Source organism: Mobula hypostoma, chromosome 19, assembly GCF_963921235.1.
Source record: "Mobula hypostoma chromosome 19, sMobHyp1.1, whole genome shotgun sequence".
In the NCBI taxonomy this organism is placed as follows: Eukaryota; Metazoa; Chordata; class Chondrichthyes; order Myliobatiformes; family Myliobatidae; genus Mobula; species Mobula hypostoma.
The window spans coordinates 51,517,935-51,541,438 of NC_086115.1; positions in this window are offsets into that span (position 1 = coordinate 51,517,935).

Sequence of the window (23,504 nt, forward strand, 5' to 3'; positions counted from 1 at the left end):
GTAAAGGCTACCAGAAGAGTAGTCAGGATGGTGGGGAGAGTCCGCCGGAAAAGTCAGAAAGTAAACCAGGGACTAGTGAGAAGGATAAGGTAGACCGGGAGCAGTCTGGCAGGAAGTCTCCTGGGGTCGTCTGTTATAATTGTGGGAAAGTCGGACATTTTGCGTCCAGGTGCTTTGCCCCAAAGAAGGAGACGGGAAAAGGAAAAACGGCAATTTTGAATGGCTGTATCGAGCTGTTAAGCGAACTGCTAGGGAAGGGCAGGTCTGCCAAAGTTCAGGAAGGGCGCGAGAGGTTTATCTCGGCCGGATTGGTGTCAGTGAAGGAGGGGTTAAAACCAGTTCCAGTGCGGATCTGGAGAGACACAGGAGCGTGTCAGTCACTAATACTGAAGAGTGTATTAGAGTTTAGCTCAGAGACCCAGACTGGGGAGGTCAAGGTCAAAGGTGTTGGGGAAGGGACAGAGTCAGTCCCTTTGCACCAGATACACTTACAAAGCAAGCTGGTCTCTGGACTAGTCACGATTGGGGTGAGGTCCGAATTACCGATGAAAGGTGTGGAAGTCTTGCTCGGTAATGACATCGCCGGGGGAATCGTGTTCCCAATGGTGAGATTGACAGGTCAGCCTGCCAGCAGTGAAGCCCCACCCATGGACTCACAGGTTCATCACGGGACTGCGGTAGTAAATTTAGTTGAAACGTTTCTGCCAGTCTTGTACGAGACGGGAGTAGAAAATGAAAAGACGGAGTGTAGTGAGACAAGAGGTAGTGAGGGAGCTGGGACAGACGTAGCAGTAGCCAGGAAAGAATTTGTGCAGACGCAGGAGCGAGACGAGGGGCTGATGGTTTTGGCGGAGACAGCTCTCTCTGACACAGCTTTAACAAGGGAACTAGTAGGGTATTGTGTGGAGAAGGAAGTGCAAAGGAAAAAAGGGAAATCAAGTACAGTACTCGCAGATGAAGAGTGGGGGGTGGTGCAAAAGAGTTATGGGGATGAGCCTTTTAACATGGCCCATGAGGTACCCCCCGGTGGACATTTTGCGGTGCTGGAGGAAACGGTTGGTGGAATCATGAAAGAGGTTTATCGGCTGCCCAGGGGGAAGGATGTTATTGATCATGACCGACGCGAACTGAGACGGTCACAGGCTTTTGATATGCTAACAAACCTAGTCGGTGTTAGCGCGGAAATCAATGAAGCTAGGGGCCCCCTGATAAGAGTAAAAAACCATTTTGAAAAGATTAGTATGGGATCGATCAGATGGGAGAAGGCTATTGTTTTGGCCAGGTCTACTGATAAGGTCTCTCCCTTAATCCCCGAACAATGCGACTCTTCAGGAGTAATTAAACAACTCGCACCCGTGTGGTTGATTGTCCCGAGGCGATGCAAAGAACTGGGATTTTGGGTGATGTCTGTTACAATAAGCCAGCCTAGTAAACAACAGCCATATATAATGAGTAATTCAGTGACTAAAGGGCTGATGAACACAGAGGTGTGTATTGGCAATTTAATACGGCTGTCTGAAGCCAGCTTGATAGTGAACCTTGAAAAAAATGAATTCGGCCACACGAGGGTCACTTACCTGGGAATTGTGGTGACACAGGGGCAGCTGGCAGCGATGCAAGCTACAGTGCAGGCTATCGCTGACCTCCCAACCCCGACAGACAAGAGGGCCCTCAGAAGGCTCTTGGAGATGGTGGGGTACTGTAGGAAGTTTTGCAATAACTCTGCAGTCACTACCCCTCCCCCTCCTACTAAGCCCTTGCGAGAGAAAACTGAGTCAGAATGGGACGACCCTTGTTATTGTGGTCCGGGACAAAACCAAATGAGAGGTTACATTGATCGCAATTCATCAGTGTTTTTGGCCACTATGAAGTTTGCTGAGTTGGAGCCTGGTCTAAGGGATTATTAATAACACCTATAAAAGGAACAGAAAATGTGATGACTGTCTGTCAAGGTGTTGACAACTTCAAATTCTCTGTATTAGCCATAGCTGATAACGATGTATATTTGTGTGTGTATCAAATAATGTATTCATGTTTGTAATTTTTACCTCCCGGTAAAAATCCTTAAAGGGGGGAAGTGTGACGAGAATACACATAAAATTAAGATGTTTGCTGGCCTGGGTTAGTATCAGTGGCATCAGCAGTTGGTCTGCCACCTGTCCTCAGGGGAAGGAGAGATAAGGAACAATGAAGCAGCATCTGGAGATGTGTAATGAAGGGACGGGAGAGAGAGCTGTCTAGAGCGGCTCCCCCTTTGAACCCTGAACTGTTTGAAGTGATGGACAGGCGATCTGAAGGTGTGTAATGAAGGGACGGGAGAGAGAGCTGTCTGGAGCGGCTCCCCCTTTGAACCCTGAACTGTTTGAAGTGATGGACAGGCGATACCCCAGCAGGGGGATAAAAAGGGACAGGTTCACTAAGGCAAGACACACACGACACCCGAGGTAACAAGACCCTGGAAGCGGTGCGCCTCTCACGAGTCGGTGGGAAGTACTGGACCTTAAATGCACAGGGTGGAAAGGTACGATCAGCGGGAACCCGGTGTGTGTCCGCCCTCGCTTGGGTGCCAGGTTCACTGCAGAGGATCGACCGCATCTGGAGGAGGGGTCACAGTCGGTGACCTCAGGTGACATCACAAAGGACCCGCCTGGAAGCTGCTTCTGAGTAATATCGCCGGTCTGTGAGTGGAAGCCGTGTCTGAATGATCAGTCGTTCCCATTCTCTCTCTCTCTCCCTCCCCCCACGTTGTCCATCGCCATGGCAACGATTACTGCGAACTGAACTAAATTGGACTGAACTTTGTGTCACTTTGAAACTGGTCATTTACCCCTGGACAACGATAGAGCTTGATTGATGCTGTTATCTTAATTCTGTGCACATGTGTGTTTATCATTGCTGAACTGTTGCATTTATTATCCTTTCCTTTCGATTACTGTGTTGCTTATTTCTTTAATAAAACTTTCTTAGTTCTAGTAATCCAGACTCCAACTGAGTGATCCATTTCTGCTGGTTTGGCAACCCAGTTACGGGGTACGTAACACCCCTTCCTTCTCAACCCTGAAGAAGGGTCTCAACCCAAAACATTGAGTACCTATTCATTTCCATAGATGCTGCCTGACCTGCTGATTTCCTCCAACATTGTGTGTTTGTTAAATAAAATATAGACTGGGATACAAATCCACAGTAGTTGAACATCAAAAAAGGCTGTACACATCGGGAATATGAAATAAAACAGAAAGCACTTAGCAATCCAGACAACATTTATGAAAGGAGTAATGATGTTTCAGGTCTCAGGTGCTTCATCATGATCAGGAAAGAAAAAATGAGTTAAATTTGTAAAGAAGCTGAATGAGTGGATAAGGCAAAGGGGTAGATTGAGTCCAGGATTCCTGTGGGAAAAGGTTGTCAATGAAGGCAGTTAGAGAGTGAAAAAGACATGATTGATGTTTTGCAGATAACAAGTCCGGGTGTGTTAATAGAGAGGAAGAAGAGCTGAGCAAATATCTTGCATGGATGACTTACTTTAGTTACTTACTGCCTGTTATGCCGCTGGAGTTTAGGGCAGCAATGAAGGTCCTCCATCTCCGGTGGGTTTCAGGGCTTCCTTCATCATGTCAGTAGCTTCTTCTTGGTTTTCACTATTAGTCGTGCAAGTCCCAAGTGGAGAGTCAGGAATACCGTCACACTCAGATGTAGAAGGATTCTTCATTGGTATTTCCATAACAATTTTATTATATCAGTCAGGGTTGGTAGCCCTGAGCTGAACCCCCGAACGAAGAAGACCGATGGACCACTCTTAGTCTGGCCTCTACCCTTTGACCTGTTTGGCATAGGCGACCTTACCAAGAGCCAAGCCCTGACTCCAGCCAAATAGCTAAGTTAACAAATTTTGCGACACACGCTGGTGATAATAAACCTGATTCTGATAGCTCCCTGGGTCACTGAGGCACACAGGCCTCCAATCCTCCAAACCATGACAAGGTTGTGGTCCTTTTGGAGGCCTGGATGATTTACAGCAGAAGTAATCTGTTCTGATCAGATCAGTGTGAGTGAGTTATTGGAAGATGAGGGAATTGATATCAGATCCAGAAGACTGCAGTGTTCCAGGTGGAAGTTGAGAAGTTGTTCCTCAAATTTGCATTGGTCCTATTAATAACTGTACATGAGGCCACAGTCAGATAGGCAGAGTGGGAATGGAAAGAAGTTAAGTGGCAGGGAACAGGAAACTTTTGTCCCGCCATAGACCAAAGTCTTCCGCATATGGTCATCTAACCTAGGTATATTTGAATTTTGTGGGCATGTGGCCAAGCGGTTAACATATTCAACTAGTGATCTGAAGGTCGTGAGTTCGAGCCCCAGCAGAGGCAGCGTGTTGTGTCCTTGAGCAAGGCACTTAACCACACATGGCTCTGCGATGACACCAGTACCAATCTGTATGGGTCCTAATGCCCTTCCCTTGGACTACATCGGTGTCATAGTGAGGGGAGACTTGCAGCATGGGCAGCTGCCGGTCTTCCATACAACCTTGCCCAGGCCCGCACCCTGGAGAGTGAAGACTTTCCAGGCGCAGATTCTCGCAAGACTAACGGATGCCTTTAATTTAATTTCAATTTTCCAGTGTAAATGATCATTCTCTTTCCAGATATGCTGCACAGCCCACTGGGTATTTCCAGAATCATTTGTTTTTATTTCATGTTTCTAGTGTCCACATTTTTTTGATTGATGTGAAGTTGCCCTTGTTCCCTGCTGAATTTCCATGAGACCATAAGACATAGGAGCAGAATTAGGCCATCTGGCCCATCAAGTCTGCTCCACCATTCAATCCATGGCTGATCATTTTTTCTATTTCCTCCTCAACCCCAGTTCCCAGCCTTCTCATTCACCTTATTTCTTATACTACATGCATTTAGATACAACACCTTGAGTGCCGTATTTGCTGTCCTTTCTGACTCTGCATCCCTAATGACTTGAATCCCTAATGACTTGATACTCAGCCTGTTGGCTGCAACTAAGTCCCATAACCCATCTGTCCTTCCTGACAATCTGACTGCACGCTATCTTTACTTTTTTACCATCCGTCCTTTCCTGAGTCGCTTCACTCCAGTTTCCACCCCCTGCCAAGTTAGTTTACATCCTCCCCAACAGCTCTAACAAACCTGCCTGTGAGAATATTGGTCACCCTCGGGTTCAGGTGCAACACATCACTTTTGAGCAGGTCACACCTCCCCCAGAAAAGATCCCAGTTATCCAAGAACCTAAAGCCCTTCCCTACTGCACCAGCTTCTCGGTCATGCACTTATCTGTCAAATCAACCTGTTTCTACCCGCACTGGCACACAGCATGGGTAGCAATCCAGAAATCACTACCATTTCTGTTATGGAGCATTCCTCTTTAAAATATACATAACCTTTCCACAAAATTGCTGTTCTAACCTTAAAGCAAAACAAACTTTTAATCCTAACCATGACAAAATGTAGTCAAAATTCTAAATGATCCAGGGAATTCATGGATGCTCATGCTCCTAGGCAAAACAATAGGGACACCAATGTAACACCAACAGCAGGAACGCCCACTGAGGGAATATTTCAGACATCTGTCTTGCATGGTATCAAACTGTCCACCAATTACTCTTCTATAAAAAATAATGAACAAGCAAAGAAACATTGCCATAAAGTGATAAGCCATGACTGGTACTGCAAACAATACACATTATGAGACCTAATTTGGAGTATTGTGTGTAATTTTGGCCACCTACCTACAGAAAAGATGTAAATAAGGTAGAAAGAGAACCAAGAAAAGTTACAAGGATGTTGCCAGGACTGAAGGACCTAAGTTGGAAGGAAAGACTGAATAGGTTAGAATTATGGATGATTAAGAGAAGATTTGATAGAGGTATACAAAAATATGAGGGGTATAGATAGGGTAAATGCAAGCAGGCTTTTTCCGCTAAGGTTTGGTGGGATTAAAATCAGAGGCCATGAGTTAAGGGTGAAAGGTGAAAAGTTTAAGAGAAACATGAAGGGAAACTTCTTCACTCAGAGGATCATAAGAGTGTGGAATGAGCTTTCAGCGCAAGTAGTGCTTATGGGTTCGATTTTAACATTTAAAAGAAGTTTTGACAGATTCATGGATGGCAGAGATGGAGGATTGTGGTCCGGGAACAGGTCAGTGGGAGTAGGCAGTTTAAATGGTTCAGCATGGACTAGATGGGCAGAAGGGCCTGTTTCTGTGCTGTAGTTTTCTATGACTCTATGACATGAATTTTAAGTTTTAAATATGTTAAACATGAACAACATATTGAGGGATATTTACAGAGCAGAACAAAGATTTTATTGAACATCTAAAGAAAGTCAAGTAGCTGTTAATTTGACCTTGCAGAACTCCATATTAATTTTCTGAAATAGTTCTTCTGCAAGAATTTGATATTGATATACTTGGTAAACAAAATCCGAGTTAAATTCTAATTGGTTGCTTCAAATGCTCTGAAATATCCTCTTAAATCATAGAAACACATGGCTTAGAAGAGAGTGATTTGCCCCATTATGACTCTGCCTGTTCTTTGGGGAACTATTCCAATTAATCCCAGCCAATTTAATTTTCTATTTCAAATATCTATCCAATTTTCTCTGATATATTAAAACTACTGTACTTTCAGATGATGAATTCCAGATTTCAACATACTGTGTCAAAACAGTTTCCTATTATTGCTTGTGGTTCTTTTGCCAAACATTTTATAACTTTACAAACCTTCCAAGATGCTTTCAAACCTCCTCTAAGCTTTCTCTGCAGTAGGAAGAACTACAGTTTCTCTATATGCATTTTTCAATCCTGACACCATTTTGCTATTTCTCTTCTGCACTGTGACACGCCTCCTTAAAGTGCCTACATATCAATAACCATGACCCAAGTGTGGGTTAGTTGGGCCATCATCCACAGGTACATTTCAAATACCTCATGACCACACATTCCATCATCATCATCATCATCATCGTTATGTGCCATTAGCGATCATGGTGTTCCATGACCATGATCGCTCCTGACAACTTTTTCTTCAGAAATGGTTTTCCATTGCCATCTTCTGAGCAGTGTCTTTACAAGATGGGTGACCCCAGCCATTATCGATACTCTACAGCAATTGTTTGCCTGGCATCAGAGGTCACATAACCAGGACTTGTGATATGCACCAGTTGCTCATAGGATCATCCACCACCTGCTCCCAAGGATTCACGTGACCCTGATCGGAGGGGCGGGGAGTGGGGTGCTAATCAGGTGTTACACCTTGCCCAAGGGAGATCTTCAGGCTAACGGAGGGAAGGAGTACCTCACATCTCCTTCGGTGGAGACGCATCTCCACCCAACCTCCCAGATTCCTCCACAGGTTCAGCTTAATCACCAAGTCAGTCCTGGACTTGATCAATGTCCCAGGGCATTATGAGACATAATCAGGTCATGAGGATGGACCCAGAAAAGTCCAGTCCATCAAACTCTGCTGAGCTTTTGAAATGAATATCCCTGATATTTGGAAACATCCCATCGAAATAAAATAAACATAGAGTCTGTGTTCTGCTGCTGGACAGAGTTCCTAGTCTACGGATGGACTACACTGACAGGTTTGTCAGCTGGAATCCCTTAGTAAAATGTAACTTTTGCCTCTTGATATTCACTCGCCAAAGTCCCAAATATGCTTGTTGATCTGTGTGGAGGACAGATGTTCATTGCAGAAGAGCTGTCAGTGGTCATTGCTGTTCTACCCAACACTTAAACAAATGCCAGGACTGTGTTTCATAACATCCACCAAATCTTTCTTGGCCGCTGCTTTGCCCTAATATATCTTTTTGAACATTTTTTTTCAAACTGTCCTATCGCCTTCAGGGATTTGTATAAATATATATGAGCAAGATTCTGTTTTCCCGCATTAACCTCAGCATCATAGAATTTACAGTGAAACGCCAATAATGTGCTGATCAATTATTTAGAAATCCCAATGCAGAGTTGTGCCTTGAAAGGCTGACAGTTCCTTTCACCCCACAGATACCGCTGGACCCATTGAGTTCCTCCAGCAGATTATTTGCTGCTCTAGTCTTCAACATCTGCAGACTCTTGTTTAGAAATTTGATTTGTTTGATACCTGGTTCACTGGATACTGATCTACATTCTACTTCTAACTCACCGGGATCCCTGGATCCTGCACTCCTTCCAACACAATGGAGTCCCAGTTCCCATGTTCTCTCTAATACAATAGGGCGTTGGTGCCCACAACCACCCTGAAACTTCAAAGTCAAAGTCAAAGTTGAATCTACTGCCATATTTACATGCATAGTTATGCATAGATGTAACAAGAATCTCAGCTGCAGCAGCATTGCAGGCACACAGCATCGTCCAAGCAATGTCCACAAGTAAAACATAAATTATACACAAGGTTTAATGTTTACAGAAAGAAAACAATAAGAACAAAAAAATATCCATTTTAGTGCAAAGTGATGAAAGTGGTCTTACTGTTGCTAAACTGTTGTGATTAGAATTTTGCCGGTTGTTTCAAGAACAATGAGGAGGAGGCCCTCCGTTGGTCAGGGTTAACCACGGATGTTGCGTCCCAGCTGTCTACATGATATGCAGGCCAGGGCAGTGTGACATGGAGAGCAAGCTGATGCCCGTGCCCCTGGCTCCCCCTCTCCATTCAGCTGATGAATCTAAAGGAACGGCAGAGACTGATAGAGTTTGGCTCCAGAAGTTGACACTCAGCATTAAACTCAATGTAGGACTGTATTAGGGACTCCAGCCCGCTCCGCCTGAAGTGACTGGATTTAAGGCACCAGTAACCCCTCGTTTACTCTTTCTCCTGTCAGTAGAAATGGTTCCGCCAGGCTTATTAATTAAGCCACATGAAGGCCAGGAATGGGACTTAGTTGTCAGAGACCATTTGAGAGGCGCAACATTGGAAGCATTTAGTAGATAGTAGGAGCTTATCCCCACTACCATCCCCGGTTATAACAACCTTATGGAACCTCTAACACACAAGGCCCTGAAATCCATGCTCCATTTAATAAAAGAGGACTCAAGTTTCCCTCAAAAACAGAGGTTCCAGTTCCTCTAACACACGAGGGTCCCAGTTTACATTGGCGCCATGGCAGAGTAGTGGTTAGTACGACACTTTCCAGTACATGTAATCCAGGTTCAATTCTCCTTGCTGCCTGTAAGGAATTTGTACGTTCTCCCTGTGACTGCGTGGGTTTCCTCTGAATGCTACGGTTTCCTCCCACAGTCCAAAGATGTACTGGCTGGTAGGTTAATTGGTCACTGTAAATTGTCCTGTGATTAGGCTAGGGTTAAATTGGGGGGTTGCTGGCCCGCATTGCTCAAAGGGTCGTGAGGGTATTTTCCATGCTGTATGTCAGTAAAGAAATAAATAGAAGAACAAATTGCCAGATCCCCATTTCCTGTGTTTCCTTGACACTCACTGAGGCTCTTTGTCCAGCGCTGTCTTGGAATCACTCAGTTGTTCCTCCCCCTCTCACTTCAACATTGGCTGGTTCACTGGAAAATCTATTACACTCCAATGTATAAGAAAGCCTTAAAATATTATGTACAAACGTACAAGTGTGTTCAATTATTTAACATCCAATAGTCCAGATTATCTGCCTGCATCTCAGGCTGACTGCATTTGACTGTAAATCAGCTTTAATTCTTCTAACAAAACACAGCACTGTTCCTCATTTTTCTTTCATAGAGTTACTGTTGTCCACCAGCAGCAGTAGTATGCAGCGTGAATAATGATACACATTGTAATTAATATTAAATGCACATGTCTATGCACACAATAGCATACAGGGTGAATAACAATATACATCATAATTAATACTAAGTGCACATAGTAATCACTTATTTCCTCAATAGCTCAAAGACAAAAGTCTTTGCTAAATATTCCTAATGTCATACTAGTCCTCAGGTAATATAGATCCCTTCTCCTTAAGTAACAGGTCTCAGGTCCAATGCCTGTACTGACCTGTAGAAGGGATTTAGCCACTCCAAAACCTACTAGCATCAGAACTATCACAAAGGTTGAATATGAATGTCCTTGACATTTACAGTGCCACAAAATCATTTAATAGATATTAAAACGTAGAAACTAAATTTAAAACACATAAGACCATAAGATATAGGAGCAGAATTAGGTCTTTTGGCCCATCGAGTCTGCTCCGCCTTCTCATCACAGCTGATCCAGTTTTCCTCTCAGTTCCAATCTCCTGCCTTCTCCCCAAATCTCTTCAAGGATCTATCAACTTTTGTCTTAAATATATATATATAAAGAATTCCACAGATTCACCACCTCTGGCTAAAGAAATTCCTCCTTATTTCCATGCTAAAAGGACGCCCCTCTATTCCGAGGTTCTGTCCTCTGGTCTTCGACTCTCCTAAGGCCTCTCATTACTAGATAGATTTCAATGAGGTCACCCATCATTCTTCTGAATTCTACTGAATACATACCCAGAGCCATCGGACGGTTTTCATATGCAAGCCACTCAATCCTGGAATCATTTTCGTAAACCTCCTTTGAACCCTCTCCAGTTTCAGCACATCCTTTCTAAGATAAGGGGCCCATTCTGCTTACAACACCCCAAGTGAGGCCACACCAGTGCTTTATAAAGTCTCAACATTACATCCTTGCTTTTATATTCCAGTCCTCTTGAAATGAATGCTAACATTGCATTTGTTTTCCTCACCACAGACCCAAGCTGCAAATTAACCTTGAGGCAATACTGCACAAGGACTCCCAAGTCCCTTTGCACCTTAGTTTTTCTCCACTTAAAAAATAGTCAGGCATTTCATTTCTTCTACCAAAGTGAATGACCATACACTTCCCAACACAGTATTCCATCTGCCATTTTTTGTCCGTTCTCCTAAACTGTCTAAGCTCTTCTGTAGCCTCTCTACTTCCAAAAACTACCTGCCCCTCTAGCTATTTTCATACGATCTGCAAACTTTGCAACAAAGTCTTCAATTCCATCATCCAAATCATTGACATATAATGCAAAAAGAATCGGTCCCAACACAGACCCCTGTGAAACAACCAGAAAAGGCTCCTATTATTCCCACTCTTTGCTTCCTGCCAATCAGACACTGCTTTATCAATGCTAGAATCTTTCCTGTAATACCATGGTCTCGTAGCTTGTTAAGCAGCCTCATGTGTGGCACCTTGTCAAAGGGCTTCTGACAATCCAAGTACACAACTGATTCTCCTTTCTCTATCCTGCTTGTTACTTCTTCAAAGAATTCCAACAGATTTGTCAGACAAGATTTTCCCTTGAGGAAACCATACTGACTACAGCCTATTTTATCATGTGCTTCCAAGTACCCTGAGACCTCGTCCTTAACAAGCGACTCCAAAATCTTCCCAACCACTGAGGTCAGACTAACTGGCCTATAATTTCTTATTTTCTGTCTCTCTCCCTTCTTGAAAAGTGGAGTGACATCTGCAATATTCCAGTCTTCCAGAACCATTCGAGAATCTGGTAATTCTACAAAGATCATTACTAATCCCTCCATGATCACTTCAGTCACCATTTTCAGAACTCTGGGGTGGATATCATCTGGTCCAGGTGACTTATCTACCTTCAGACCTTTCAGTTTCGCAAGAACCTTCTCTCTAGTTAAGGTAACTTCACACACTTCATACCCTCTGATACCTGGAACTTCCATCATACTGTTAGTGTCTTCCACAGTGAAGACTAATATTTCGTTGTCCCCCATTACTACCTCTCCAGCATTGTTTTCCAGTGGTCCAATATCCACTCTCACCTGTCTTTTATACTTTTTGTATCGGAAGAAACTTTTGGTATGCTCTTTAATATTATTGGTTAGCTTACTTTTGTATTCCACCTTTAATTGCAGCCATTGCTGCTCTGGAACCATCCCTGCCAGTGTTATTTTCCAATCATCTCTGGCCATCTCCTCTCGATTTCCTCTGTAATTCCCTTTACTCTACAGTTACACTGATACATCTGACTTTAGCTTCTCCTTCTCAAATTTCAGGGTGAATTCAATCATATTATGATCACTTTCCCCTAAGGGTTCTTTTATGTTAAGTTTCCTAATCAATTCTGATTCATTGCTCAACGCCTAATCCAAAATCATTGATCCCCTAGTGGGCTGAACCACGAGCTGCTCTAAAAAGCCACCTTGTAGGCATTCTAGAAAATTCCCCCTCCTGTAATCCAGCACCAGCCTGATTTTCCCAATCTCCCTGCATATGATGATGATGATGACACATAGTCCTTTTTTATTGTCATTTAGTAATTGAAGCCCCCCCATGACTATTGTAACATTGTCCTTTCTGGCATCCAATTTCTACCTTCTTGTTGTAATTTGTAAGCAACATCCTCACTACTGTTTGAGAACTTATACACAACTCCCATCAGGGGCTTTTTTACCCTTGCAGTTCCTTAGCTCTATCCACAATGATACAACAACTTCTGACCCTATGTCAGTTCTTTCTCATGATTTAATTTCATTTTTTTTACCAACAGAGCAACACCGCCTCCTCGGCCTTCCTGCCTGCCCTTTTGATACAAGTGTGTCATTGGACATTAATCTCCCAGTTATAATCTTTCAGCCATGGTTCTGTGATGCCAACAACATCATACCTGCCAATCTGCAATGTGCTGCAAGTTCATCTACCTTATTCCATATTCCACATGCATTCAGATTCAACACCTTCAGTCCTGTATTCACCCTTTTTGATTTTGTTGCACCATACTCAACCTTTACATTCTTAACTTTGTTAGGGATCTTACCAACATCTGCCTCCACAACCTCGCCACTAACTGTTCTGACACTCTGATTCTCACCCCCCTGCAACTCTAGCTTAAATCCCACCGTGCAGCATTAACAAACCTTCCTGCTAGGACATTAGCATCCCTGCAGTTCAGATGCAAACTGTCCCTTATGTACAGGTCTCACCTTCCCTGGAAGGGAGCCCAATGATCCAACAATCTTATGCCCTCCCTTCTACACCAACTCCTTAGCCACAGGTTAAACTATATAATCTTCGTACTTCTAGCCTCACTAGTACATGGCATGGACAGCAATCCTTAGATCACAACCCTGGAGGTCCCACCCTTTAACTTAGCACCTAACCTCCTGAACTCCCTATGCAGAACCTCATCACTCGTCCCACCCATGTCATTGGTACTTACATGGACCACGACTTCTGGCTGTTCACCCTCCCACTTAAGAATGCTGAAACCTGAGAACTCGATCAGAGATGTCCTGGACCCTGGCACCCGGGAGGCAACGTACCATCTGGAAATCTCATTCTCACCCACAGAACCCCCTGTCCATTTCCCTAACTAATGAATCCCCTATCACCACAGTGAAATCCTGCCGAAGAGTTTTGTCCCAAAACGTCGACTGTACTTTCTTCCATAGATGCTGCCTAGCCTGCTGAGTTCCTCGAGCATTTTGTGCGTGTTGCTCAGATGTCCATCATCTGCAGATTTTCTCTTTGTGATTTGATCACCATAGTGTGCCTCTTCTCTCTCTTCCCCCTGAGTCACAGAGGCAATCTAAATACATTTAAAGCAAAATATTTTCCCACAACTGCTTCTTCCTTATCTGTCAAAGAATGGAATTCCCAACCCAAATGCTGGGAAATCAGAGGAAGTTTATGCTACCCCCACCTCATAGAAAAAAAGGAATGCAATGGGGGAGCATAATTGTCACCATGGTGACTATTAGCTGCATGGAAAATCGTGACCACCTTTGCTTGGGGATTCTGAACAAATGAAAGTTATGCAGGGCAAAAGCTGACAGGTCCAAGGAGAGCTGTGTACTTTGACAAAGAAGATTCCGACTTTTGGTGTTTAATTATTTATAAAAGGTTTTAAATTGAGTGCAGCCTTACAATCACTGAGAAAACATAAATACATGGAATCAAAATGGAGGTAGCCCACTCGTTCCTCCCAACCTGGTCTCCATTTTATAACTTCAAGGCTGATCTGCCTTTAACCTCAATTCTACCTTCCTGTCTAACCATATCTATACTATTGCCCTAAAGATTCTGTTTCCACCTCCATTTGAGGAAGAGGCTTTCAAAGAGACCTGCACCCTCTGAAAGAGAAAAAAATATTGCTCCAGATCTGACAGAAATAGGAAGTGTTATGTATTAAATATTTCAATAATATTTGAGTAATTTTGTATATTTATCATTTAATTAAGCATTCATGTTCATTTAAAAATAAGTAGTTACAGGTTATATGTAAAAATATATTAATTTTATATGTCACCGTGCTAGCATGTGATACGTGCACGCCTTGCTTAAAGTACAGACAAATTTACACCTACGTTTCAGACTCCCATATCTTCCATATCATTAATGTAATGTTTTCAAGTTACAAGATTTAACAGAAAGTCTTTTACTTTTAAGCAGGAGCCCCTGTTCCACTGCTAGAGGAAACATCTTCTCCATGTCCATCCCGTCAAAACCACTCAGGATCTTATATTTTTCAATCAAGATGCTGAAAGTAGAAAACTCAGGACAAATAGCTGACAATTTCTAATTATCTCAGGCATGACTTAGCAAATGACTTTGACTTCTCAATGTAGAATGTGGATATATATTGGATCTTTAAAACCACTTTAATTTATTGAAGATGACATCTGGATTCTGAATCTAGCCAGAAGCACATATTATGAGAGTGTAGCATGTTTATGAGTGAGCAAAGGTGGGTGCGTTGTCTGTTACCAGTCTTTTTCAGAAAAAAAAGTATTGAAATGTCATTTAAAACAATTGGCATAGTACAACATTTCTTCCTTGGTTTTTGAGAAACAGTTGGGTTGCATTTGTTTCTACGCACATTGAAAATTTGCTGATGTCCCGTGTACTGCATACAAGTCTGTTGCAATAATCTGAACTGAGTGCAGTCCCTCAGGGTTCCTGAAGTCCTCGGGTCATTTTCTCCCCGATAAAAGTGAAAATATTTGCTAGACTAAACTGCTATGATCTCTATTCAGTGTTTGTGCTAGTCTCATGGGATACCTTGCTTCGCATGCATAAGCAGCTGCCAGTATGGGGTGGGTTTGTGTGTGCGTGTGTGTGTGTGTATTGAAAAGGAATGTGGCAAATGTTAGAATGCCTCTGGACTGGCCATGGAGAAGATCTCACTACCAGCTTACATTTGCTTAGGTCTTTTTTTTGTTCACATGAGTAATCCTCAGAATCGTTCCTGTTTGTCAATAAGACACTCCCGGCAAAAAAAATCTAAGCACCACTGCACTAGATGGAGTTTTGAGATGAAAGGTAGCCGTATGGAGATTGAGTAGAACTGGCTGATTCTCACCTGAATTGACTGCAAAATTCTGAGATGGGGTCGACGTGGTTTATGCCAGGAAGCTTCAGGCTGAAGAATCTTAAAAAGCGGGTAAAACCTCAGGTTGAGGGTAGACCATTTAGGAATGAAATATAGATGAACTTCTTTATACAAAAGAATAAAGTTACAACATTAGGGGGTGGTCGTTTAAAACTGAGGTTCATAGGAATAGTTTCTCACAGAGGGTAGCGAACCTCTGAAATTTTAAATTCTCTTCACTAAAATATTTTGGATTAAAATCATCAGAGGTGCTCAACGAGAAAGTACATAACATTTAGATCAGGGAATTGAAGGCTACGTAGAATTGGCTCAGGGAGGAGACGAGATGTAGAAGAGATTAGTCATGGTCATATTGAATGCTTGGGCAGGCTTGAACAACCTCCTCCTGATCCCATTTGCTTATGTTCTTATATTTTTCTCAAATTAGCTTCAGTTGAGAAACTAAATGACTGATGTCTGAATCCATTCCAGGCATTCAGTGCATTGGCCTTCATAAACCGTGGGATTGAGTTTAAGAGCCGCGAGGTAATGTTACAGCTATATAGGATCCTGGTCAGACCCCATTTGGAGTACTGTGCTCAGTTCTGGTCGCCTCACTACGGGAAGGATGTGGAAACTATAGAAAGGGTGCAGAGGAGATTTACAAGGATGTTGCCTGGATTGGGGAGCATGCCTTATGACAATAGGTCGAGTGAACTTGGCCTTTTCTCCTTGGAGCGGCGGAGGATGAGAGGTGACCTGATAGAGGTGTATAAGACGATGAGAGGCATTGATTGTGTGGATAGTCAGCGGCTTCTTCCCAGGGCTGAAATGGCTAGCATGAGAGGGAACAGTTTTAAGGTGCTTTGAAGTAGGTTCAGAGAAGATGTCAGGGGTAAGTTGTGTTTTTTAAACACAGAGAGTGGTGAGTGTGTGGAATGGGCTGTCAGAGACTGTGGTGGAGGCAGATATGATAGAGTCTTTTAAGAGACTCCTGGATAGGTACATAGAGCTTAGAAAAATAGAGGACTATGGGTAAGCTTAGGTAATTTCTAATTAATTACATGTTCGGCACAGCATTGTGAGCCAAAGGGCCTGTATTATGCTGTAGGTTTTCTATGTTTCTATGTTTCTAAAACCATTTCCACCAGTTGTACCAAGCAGTGTGAGCTAGCTTTAATTGATTCCAGTCAGTCATGATATTGGTCCCACTGCTGAAAACTCCAGCTTACAGAGATCATTATTTGTACTTGCTGGATGATACCATCATGGAATTGTACAGGTTGTATAAGCTTAGTTGACTGCTTTTACCCCAATTCGTTAATCATGCATTGAGACTCCTTTGCAGATTTTGTGGGGAAGGGAGAAAAGGAGTGTGTGTTATCAAATTTAGCTCCAAAAGACATTAATTGAGATTTAATAAGGAAGCCTCTCACACTTGTGACAAGTAAACAGAAGACCAGAAATGCAACTGAATAATGAAAACTAACATTTATATTCTAAACCTGTTTCTTTTAGTTAGATTGATGTTTATAACATAAATACCCAATACTATTTTGTGATTTCTTTCCTCCATTGCTATGGTCACTGACATTTTCTAACATGCCCTGGGGAATTCTGTTATCTGTGGGATGACTTCATTTAATTGAATATTTAATGCTTTCATGACCTTTTCCTGAGTAAGACTGATAACAGAAAATGCACCCACCTCAGCTCGCTCATAAAAGTGCTACACTCTCACAATACCTGCTTCTGGCTAGATTCAGAATCTGGCTGTCATCTTCAATAAATTAAAAATAGCCAGCAATTGTATCCACATTGTCCAGTTTGCTACACAAAACAGGGTTTTACGATTTTGACTGTGGATTATCGAATGGTTCAGGAGCAGAATAGGTGCAGGGGTGGAAGGGGGTTGTGAGGAATAGATAGACATAGAAACATAGAAAATAGGTGCAGGAGTAGGCCATTCGGCCCTTCGAGCCTGCACCGCCATTCAGTATGATCATGGCTGATCATCCAACTCAGAGCCCTGTACCTGCCTTCTCTCCATACCCCCTGATCCCTTTAGCCACAAGGGCCATATCTAACTCCCTCTTAAATATAGCCAATGAACTGGCCTCAACTGTTTCCTGTGGCAGAGAATTCCACAGATTCATCACTCTCTGTATGAAGAAGTTTTTCCTAATCTCGATCCTAAAAGGCTTCCCCTCTACCCTCAAACTGTGACCCCTTGTTCTGGACTTCCCCAAAATCGGGAACAATCTTCCTGCATCTAGCCTTTCCAATCTCTTTAGGATTTTATACATTTCAATAAGATCCCCCCTCAATCTTCTAAATTCCAACGAGTCATATGAAAGTCCTGCCATTCCAGGAATCAATCTAGTGAACCTTCTTTGTACTCCCTCTATGGCAAGGATGTCTTTCCTCAGATTAGGGGATGACAACTGCACACAATACTCCAGGTGTGGTCTCACCAAGGCCTTGTACAACTGCAGTAGTACCTCCCTGCTCCTGTACTCGAATCCTCTTGCTATAAATGCCAGCATACCATTTGCCTTTTTCACCGCCTGCTGTATCTGCATGCCCACTTTCAATGACTGGTGTATAATGACACCCAGGTCTCATTGCACCTCCCCTTTTCCTAAACGGCCACCATTCAGATAATAATCTGTTTTCCTGTTTTTGCCACCAGAGTGGATAACCTCACATTTATCCACTTTAAATTGCATCTGCCATGAATTTGCCCATTCACCTAACCTATCCAAGTCACCCTGCATCCTCTTAGCATCCTCCTCACAGCTAACACTGCCGCCCAGCTTCGTGTCATCCGCAAACTTGGAGATGCTGCATTTAATTCCCTCATCTAAGTCATTAATATATATTGTAAACAACTGGGGTCCCAGCACTGAGCCTTGCGGTACCCCACTAGTCACTGCCTGCCATTCTGAAAAGGTCCCATTTATTCCCACTCTTTGCTTCCTGTCTGCCAACCAATTCTCTACCCACATCAATACCATACCCCCAATACCGTGTGCTTTAAGTTTGCACACTAATCTCCTGTGTGGGACCTTGTCAAAAGCCTTTTGAAAATCCAAATATACCACATCCACTGGTTCCCCCCTATCCACTCTACTAGTTATATCCTCAAAAAATTCTATGAGATTTGTCAGACATGATTTTCCTTTCACAAATCCATGCTGACTTTGTCCAAGGATTTCACTGCTTTCCAAATGTGCTGTTATCACATCTTTGAATACTGACTCTAGCATTTTCCCCACCACTGATGATAGGCTAACCAGTCTATAATTCCCCGGTTTCTCTCTCCCTCCTTTTTCAAAAAGCGGGGTTACATTAGCCACCCTCCAATCCTCAGGAACTAGTCCAGAATCTAAAGAGTTTTGAAAAATTATCACTAATGCATCCACGATTTCTTGGGCTACTTCCTTAAGCACTCTGCGATGCAGACCATCTGGCCCTGGAGATTTATCTGCCTTTAATCCCTTCAGTTTACCTAACACCACTTCCCTACTAACATGTATTTCCCTCAGTTCCTCCATGTTACTGGACACTCTGTCCCCTACTATTTCTAGAAAATTATTTATGTCCTCCTTAGTGAAGACAGAACCAAAGTAGTTATTCAATTGGTCTGCCATGTCCTTGCTCCCCATAATCAATTCACCTGTTTCTGTCTGTAGGGGACCTACATTTGTCTTAACCAATCTTTTTCTTTTCACATATCTAAGTTAAACCTAAGATAAACTAAGTTCAAAGTACATTTATTATCAATGTATGTATACGTTAAACAACCTTGAGATTTGTCTCCTAACAGGTAGCCACAAAACAAAGAAACCAAAAAACAAACCCCATACGTATATAGGAGAAAAGACTGTTTAACATCCAATGAGCAGAGAATAAGAAACCACATCATGCCTATAAGAAAATTAAAAAATAAAATAGCCCATTGAAAAAAGACCATCATACACCTAGCGTGCAAAGAACAAAACACATCATGCAAACACTAACCGCAAGCAAATAGCATTTCTGAACTGAGTCCACAAGAGAGTCCGAGACCCCCAGCACAGCACAGAGCCAAGTAAACGTCATGGAACAGCAATCTTAATTGGCCCATACCTTGTCTCGGACCCCGATACCTTGACCTTTTCAATCTGCCCAGCGCTTAACTCTCCCTCCAGACATCAGGTTTTGCTGTTTCGGACAGCAATCTGAATCGCCTTACTCCTCGCCACCCTGACCTTTTCAATCTGGACTGGTGCTTAAATCTCCGTCTGAACAATAGGATCTGCCATTTGGATATGCCAGACTTCGCCATCTCGATTTGGTCTGTGTCGTCCAAACATCATGTTCAGTTGCGTTGATACGCTCTGGGGCTTGGAATCCATGGCTTCAATTTGGCCAGTGCTGGACCTGAGAAATGTATAGCAATCTATACCATCACACCTTCGTCTGTTGCCCTGTGTCCTGACTTACTCATAGACCCAAACACCCATGACTCTGCTACACTGCTTCCTGATTCAATTATATTCTATCTTAAAATTCTAACGTAACACACAGATAAGATGCTGGAGGAACTCAGCAGGTTGTGCAGCATCTACGGAAATGAATGAACATTCAATGTTTTGGGTTGAGACCCTTCTTCAGGACTGAGAAGGAAGAGGAGAGATGCCTGAATTAAAAGGGGAGGGGAAAGAGGCTGGCTAGAAAGTGATAGTTGAAGCTGGATCGATGGGAAAGGTCAAGGGCTGGAGATGACGGAATCTGACTGGAGAGGAGACTGGACCATAGGAGAAAGGGAAGGAGGATGGGACCCAAGGGGAAGTAATAGACAAGTGAGAAGAAGGAAAAGGTCAGAGTGGGGAATAGAGGAGGGTGGGGGGGGGGGGTGAATTTTGGCTCACCGGAAGGAGAAATCGATATACGTGCCAACAGGTGGAGAGTACCCAAACAGAATACAAGATGTTGTTCCTCCACCGAGGGTCCATCTTGGCACAAGAGGAGACCATGAATCAACATATTGGAAAGAGAATGGGAATCAGAATTAATATGTTTGGCTGCTGGGAAGTCCCACTCGTGGTGGATAGTGCAGAGGTGCTTGATGAAAAGATCCCCCTATTTATGACGGGTCTCACCAACGTAGAGGAGGCCGCTTCGGCTGCACCAGACACACTAGATGATCCCAGCAGATTTGCAGGTGAAAAGGACTGGAAGGAGCTGTATGGGTAGGTGTAGCACTTACGCCACTTGCATGGATAAATGCCTGTATCTGGATTTGAATTCTAATTCTTCCTTTCAAATCCCACCATTGTTTTTCCCTTCCCCAAGACAAATCTCCTCCAGCCCCATGAGCTCTCTGTGGTCCTCCATGTCTGGCCTCTCCAGATTCAGCTGACTGACCATTTGTGGCATGCCTTCAGCTCACAAGGCTCCAAACTCTGACACTCAATTCGTTATCTGTCTCTTATCATTTTTTTCCTCGTTCTGAAAATCCTCATTGAAGATTGTGTGCTAGTAACAATTGACCCCTTTTGACAGTTGTCCTTCTTCTATAAGCATGTCATGAGCCAATACTTGCCAAACCTTAATGCAAGGTACAGGAAATACATTACATTTTAAGGCACCTTCCACCATGACCAAAAATATAGAATTATCAGTTAAATATTTGTTATGGTTTAGTCATGTGCAGCAGTGATCAAAGGTGTGATAATGACCAGATAATCTATTTACTATTAGTGTTGAAATAAACAATTTCAGATCAACTTTTTTTGTCTTTCTTCACAGTTGGGGCTGTTTGTTTCTGTTTCTAGTTGTATTTCATTTTGTCTCTGCAATTTATTTCATTTCTACTGCAGGTTTTTAAAGAGATTTTACCCTGATGGCTTTGGTTTTCACTATCAAAGACCACCTGTTTCCTTTGCTCTCTGAAAGCATGCATCTTCTCACTTCTTCAGTCCTGACTCTGTGGCTGTGGACTCACTTTCGGGGACAGTTCACATTCTGATTTGTTATCTGTTTACTTTTCTTTACGGTTACAGTTAATTTAACAACTGCACGTCTTTGGGATGTGGGAGAAAATTGGAGCATCCTGAAGGAAACCTGAGTAGTCACAGGCAGAACTTGCAGACTCCACACGGAAAGGACCCAAGGTCAGTTTGAACCCAGTTCTCTGGTGCTGAGGCAGTGACTCTACAGCTGCATCACTGAGCTCCTTGATATGTTGTCAAATGTCTGGGATGGAATTCAGTTAGCAAACTGAGTAAACACACTACCAATTAAATCACAGTTCCTGTCCTCAAGCAGCCTAAAAATTGTCCAGTTAAACCAATTTAAAATTTGCTAGACTTATGAATCAGTACTGAACAAAGAAATGACTCTCATGTTTAATGCAAAATTGAATCTTCAACAGTTTTGGACAACAAAAGACAGTGTGTCAGTTTACAGCATTTCCCAAAGGTGTCTTATTTTCCTTGATTAAAGTGTTAAATGTGAACATTATCTTCCACGGTGAGGAGCCCACACTTGTACGGATGAGCATCATTTCAGAGATGATTCCAGAGTATTTGGTTTGATTGATGACCTGTCTGATAATGAGACAGCCCACAGCAGCTGACTTTCTGAATTTGGACTGATATCTATGCCACAGCTAATAAGCCCTTCAAGCAAGTAAATTCTAAGTGACTCTTTTCTCCTGTAATGATACCACCTCTGCTGAGATCCTCATTGCCCTCATTCTGGAGCAGTCAACATTGTCTAGAAGCTTGATTGTCAGTGTTATATTTTACTTCATTTACATTATTTAGAGATACAGCATGGGGCAAGCACTTCTGGCCAAACGAGGCCTCACTGCCCGGCAACCCACCTATTTAACCCTAGTCTAATCACAGGACAATTTACAATGACCACTTAACCTACCAACTGTACATCTTTGGACTGTGAGAAGTAACCGGAGCAGTCAGAGGAAGCCTATGGGGTCACATGGAGAACCTTAAAGGTGGTGCTGGAATTGACCTCTGAGCTCTGACACCCCAAGCTATAATAGCGCCATGCTAACCACTATGCTACCATAAACTGATGAGTAAAGTCAGAACGAGAAAATAAGAAAAAGAAGAAAAGACTCAACACTCCACTTGAATACTCAAACATATCCATTGTATAAAAGGAACATGATTAATAAAAGGAAAAAAAGCTGTGTTTATAAACCACTTTTCTTCACGTCCAATCTTAGGGTTTTCTCTGATAAGAGATTGACTACCCTCTCCTATTAGATTCCTTCTTCTTCAGCCCTTTCCCTATTCCACCTATCTTTTGCCAGCTTCTTCTTTCCTCCCTCCTCCCCCACCCACCCAACATCCCCCTCACCTGGTCTCACCTATCACCTGCCAGCTTGTTCTCCTTCCCCTCTCCCACCTTCATATTCTGACTTCTTGCTTACTCAAGTTCACCACCCCTGCTGGGGCATAGGACGCAGACAGCAGCTTGGCAGAGTCCTACATCCAGGGCAAGTCTTTCAAGTTGACCCCAGGTATAGACCATCTGCTTAGATCCATCCTCTCCCAGGAGTGAAGGCTTTGGTGTTTCTGTTGGCGTTCTGTAGCTCTGGGGTTTTACAGCAAAGGGTTGCTAGCCCCATGCCCAACCCTCCTCCTTGAGCAGCTTGGGACCATCTATGGAGGAGCTACTCTGGCTTCTACCCCCTCCCTTTCCAGTCCTGAGGAAGGGTTTCAGCCTGAAACGTCAACCATCTGACTTGCTGAATACCTCCAGCTTCTTCGGGATTTGTGTCTAGGATTTCCTAAGAAAGCTTTGTTAAAAATATGATTGCATTTCTAGTGCATCAAAACATTGCTTTTTGTGTTGCTAGAAACAAAAAAAATCTAAAGAAATCGTTGAAAAGCATGTGTGCTGCATAACAAGATGGATGACTGGAAAGGGACCCAAACAGAGGTCAGTACTTTACTGTGCAGCTGACAGAGAAGGGGGTCAGTCCTTGAAAACACATTACCCACGGCAGCCAGACAGCTACAACGTGACACCATGCAGGGGAGAGATTGCAACAGAGGGAACAGAGAGGAAAGCAGAAATGCTCAGTTGTGCTAATTAAGCCAGGCGGAAGATCCCATGTGCCAAGTTACTTACCAGGTCCAC